Genomic DNA, 5000 nt, shown 5'->3' on the forward strand with positions numbered 1-5000 from the left:
GCCATTCTCCTGCCTCAGCTTCCGGAGTAGCTGGGACTACAGGCGCCCGCCACCTCGCCCGGCTAGTTTTTTGTATTTTTTAGTAGAGACGGGGTTTCACCGTGTTAGCCAGGATGGTCTCGATCTCCTGACCTCGTGATCCGCCCGTCTCGGCCTCCCAAAGTGCTGGGATTACAAGCTTGAGCCACTGCGCCCGGCCAAACATAATTTTTAAATGAACAAAAGATTTGAACATATACGTTACCAAAGAAGAGGTACAGATGGCAAATAAGCATATGAGAAGATGGTCAATATCATTAGTCACTGGAAAAATGCAAATTAAAACCAACATGAGATACCTTCTTATAACCATGAGAACGACAAAAATAAAAATAAATTGATTATATCAAGTATAATAGAGGATGTAAAGCAACTGGAAATGTCATACATTGCTGGAGAGAATGCAAAATGGTACAGCCACTATGGAAAACATTTTGGCAATTATTTTTTCCTTTCTCCCAACCCCACTCTTCCTTTCTCGGCAATTTTTTGCAGAGCTAAATGTGTACCCATCTACCATATAACCCAGCAAGTCAACTCCTAGGTATTTACTCAAGAAAAATTAAAGCATATATCCACACAAATACTTACACATGAGTATTCATAATAGTTTTTTTTTCAGACTAAAAAGGTGGTTTCCTTTATTTTGGTAAACTTTAAAGATCTCATTTTGATACTAATTCAAAATGCCAAATAGAACGACCAACTTTCTGAATAATTAAAGCAATTTACATTTTAAACATGTATTTCTGTAAGATGTATTCTATCATCTGAAATATTAGTAAGATCTAAGAATTTCTTAACTAAAAAGTAAACTGGTCATAAGTATATAATTTGTGATCAATTTCATAAGACTAAGTTTACTGCACCTTAATTCCAGGTATAAAATGATTTAGAAAGCATTTTGACTGGGGGAGGTAGAAAATAAGAACAGGTAAATGATCTGCAGTTTAAAACACAAAATCCTGTCAGGTTACATCTCACATGTTCAAGACACCCTCCATGTGCTGAAAAAAAATGATGGTTCCCAGAAACAGTTAAATCCATTAACAAGTCATCCAGCACAAAATAATTTTTAAAACTCCTTATAAAAAAGGAGTCCCTGTATTCACAGATACTGTAGAATCTCCAGCTCCTATGTATATTACCGAAAAATGCAAATAAATATATCTTGGTGGTATTACAGCCATACACTTCTTTCCCATCAGACTATACCAGTCACCTTCGTACTGTGGAAGTGTTCCATCGTTTTGGGCAGCCCAGGCCATGTGGTCCCCCACAATATTCCAAACTGTTAAAGAGTCTAACTCTTGAGCTGCTGATGAGGCCTGGAGGATCTTCACGGCTTTCTGTGATTCATTTCCCAGTCTGTAAATCACATAAATGGGGAGAGCAGCCCCTTCTTGTGTGCCCTGCTTCCCTTCCCAGACTTCTTCTCTTAAGAGCTTCAGGCTCTCCGCATCCCTGTGTTCCAAATATTTAGGAGGGATGTGTAGGGCATGCGATAAATGACAGATGTTCACCTCCATCTGAGGCCTGATGTCCAGCAACAGGTAGAGTGCCCCAGAATCCAGAAGTCACTTATAGTCGGTGACAGAAATACGCCCCCTCTGGGCTCAGTAACTGCAAGGAGTGGCATTTATCAGTGGCTGAGGAGCCACAGAAGGCTTTATAGTCCAGCAGAGCAGTCACAGCGGGCCATTTCCCGCAAGCTGCACAGTCGCGCCTGCGGCTCCGCAGCCGAATACACCAGAAATGCCATCTCAGGGCATCAAAGAGCAACAGGCGGCCACTGTGAGAAGGGCCGAGACTCGCAGCGATGTTCAGCACTTCCAAAGCCTGCAGGCAGCCCGGGACCCCAGTTACGACACCGAGCATCCCGCGGTCTGCGCAGTTGGTCACTGTCTCCGCTGGGGATGGCTGGGGGAATATGCAGTGATAGCAAGGCCCACCGTCATAATGGTAGACTGTGATTTGGCCCTCGAAGCACAAGGCACTGGCAGACACTAGGGGCCAACCCGCTGGCACACATGCGTCATTAACCAGATAGCGAGTGGGCAGGTTGTCCGAGAAGTCGACCACCACGTCACTTCGGCGGACCGGGTCTAGGGTAGTGGCTGGCATAAGGGCCTAAGCGTACTGCACTCATTCCACCGCCAAACTGAGTAAGCGCAGCGAGGCGGCGGCCGAAGCGGCCTTGGCCTGTCCAGCCAGTGCCTCGCCATGTAGCACTTGGTGGGCCAGGTTGCTCATCTCTACCACGTCATAGTCCGCAAGGCCAAAGCGGCCCACGCCGGCCGCTGCCAAGCACTGCGCCAGTGGACAGCAGAGCCCACCACAGCGCACGACTAGCACGTGTCCGTGCACGCCCAGCTCGGACAGCACTGGCTGCCGGCTATAGCGCAGAATCTCATCTCGGGACAGAGCGGACTTCGGCGGTAGCGGCGACACCGGAACCACCCGTTCTGGCTGCGGTTCCTGCTCCGCCAAAAGGGCCGCCGCCAGCTTCTGTTTCAGGGAGTTCAATTCCTCCTCACATTGGACAACTTCAGTCTGTAAGGGGAGTACCTCCTCCCGGGTCATAACAGTTTTATTCATAATAGTCAAAAATTTGAAACAACCCCAAGTCTACCAGTTGGTGAATGGATAAACAAATTGTGGTATATTCATACAAAAGTATATTCCTGCACATAAAAAAGAACAAATTACCAGAATAGTCCACGCAATATTGAAGAAGAACAAAGTTGGAGGACTGATACCACCCAACTTCAAAACACGCTATAAAACTACAGACAATGTAGCATTGGTGAAAGAATAAATTGATCAATGGAATAAAACAGAGAGCCAAGAATTAGACCCACATACATACAGTCAACTGATTTTTGACAAAGGAGCAAAGGCAATACAATGGAGCAAAGATAATCTTTTCAACAATTGGTGCTGGAAAAACTGGGCATTAATATGCAAAAAAAAATGAGTCTAGACAGACATTTCACCCTTCACAAAAATTAACTCAAAATGGATCACAGCCTTAAATGTAAAACACTAAACTACAAAACCCCTAGAAGATAACACAGGAGAAAATCTAGATGGTCTGGATTTGGTGATGATTTTTTAGATGCAGCACCAAAGGCACAATCCACAAAAGAAAGAGTTGATAAGTTGGACTTTATTAAAATTAAATATTTCTGCTCTGTGAAAGACAAAGTCAAGTGAATGAGAACATACGCCATAGACTGGAATAAAATATTTGCAAAACACTATCTGATAAAGAACTGTTATCCAAAATATACAAAGAACTCTTAAAATTCAACAGTAATAACACAAACAACCTGATTGAAAAATGGGCCAAAGAACTTTACAAACACCTCGCCAAAGAAGAGGCGCAGATGGCAAACAAGCATGTAAAAAGATGTTCCAGATTATATGTTGTCAGGGAAAGGCAAATGAAAACAACGAGATACACATGTATAAGAATAACCAAAACCCAGAACACTGACAACATCAAATGCTGGAGAGAATGCTCTCGTTCATTGCTGGTGGGAATGCAGAATGGTACAACCACTTTGGGAGACAGTTTGGAAGTTTCTTACCAAACTAAACACACTTTTACCATATGATCCAGCACTCATTCTCCTTTACACTATAGCACAGTGTAAACATAACTTTTATATTCACTAGGAAACCAAAACATTTGTGTGACTCACTTTATTGAGATACTTGCTTTATTGCAATAGGCTGGAACTGAATCCCCAGTATCTCTAAAATATGCCTATGTTAAGAATTCTATCAAACAGGCTGGGCGTGGTGGCCCACACCTGTAATCCCAGCACTTTGGGAGGCCGACGTGGACAGATTGCTTGAGCCCAGGAGTTTGAGACCAGCCTGGGCAACATTAGTATTTACCCAAAGGAGTTGAAAATACAACTCCTTAGTATTTACCCAAAGGAGTTGAAAATATATGTCCACACACACACACAAAAAAAAACTGCACATGAATGTTTATAGCAGCTTTATTCATAATTGCCAAAACTTGGAAGCAACCAAGATGTCCTTCAATAGGTAAATGGATAAACAAACTTTGGTGAATCTAGACAATAGAACATTATTCAGTGCTAAAAAGAAATAAGCTATCAACCCATGACAAGCCATGGAGGAAATTTAAATGCGTATTACAAAGTGAAAGAAGCCAACCTGAAAAGGCTACATACAGTATGACTCCAACCATATAATATTATGGAAAAGACAAAAACTGTAGAGACAGTAAAAATATCAGTGACTGCCAGGGGTTAGAAAGGGTAGAAGGACGAATGGGCAGAGCACAGAAGATGTTTAGGGCAGTGCAACTACTCTGTATGATACTATAATGATGAATGCATGTCACTATACATTTGTCCATACTCAGAGAATGTACAACACCAAGAGTGAACCCTAATGTGAACTTTGGACTCCGGATGATGACGATATGCCAGGGTAGGTTCATCAGTGGTAACAAATGTTATCAGTCTAGTGGGAGATGCTGATAATGAAGAAGGCTGTGCATGTGTAGGGGCAAGGTGCAGGTGGGAAATCCCTGCACCTCCCCTTTAATTTTAGTGTGAACCTAAAACTACTCTAAAATATGTCTACTCTTTAAAAGGGAATAAACATTGATGCACACAAGAACAATGATGAATCTCCAAAGCATTATGTTAAGTGAAAGAAGCCAGACACAAAAGATGACATATGATATGATGCCATCTATATAAAATTTCAGAGAAGACAAAACTATCATGATGGAAAGCAGATCACTGGTTTCCGGGGTCCGGGAGGCGGGAGAGGAGATTGACTGCACAAGGGGACAAGGGAAATTTTTGGCATGAGAGAGATGTTCTACAAGATAAATGTGGTGGTAGTTTCAAAACTATACATTTGTCAAAAGTTATAGGATGGTACACTTAAAACTGGTGAATTTTTGCATG

The 5000-nt window shown here is 42.5% G+C and overlaps 1 pseudogene; it reads right to left on the bottom strand.

The window, feature by feature from the left end:
• Positions 1–1124: 1124 nt before the first annotated feature.
• LOC111554870 lies at positions 1125–2622 on the bottom strand (annotated as a pseudogene).
• Between the last annotated feature and the right edge of the window lie 2378 nt (positions 2623–5000).

This window comes from Piliocolobus tephrosceles, chromosome 6 (assembly GCF_002776525.5).
Source record: "Piliocolobus tephrosceles isolate RC106 chromosome 6, ASM277652v3, whole genome shotgun sequence".
Classification (NCBI taxonomy): Eukaryota; Metazoa; Chordata; class Mammalia; order Primates; family Cercopithecidae; genus Piliocolobus; species Piliocolobus tephrosceles.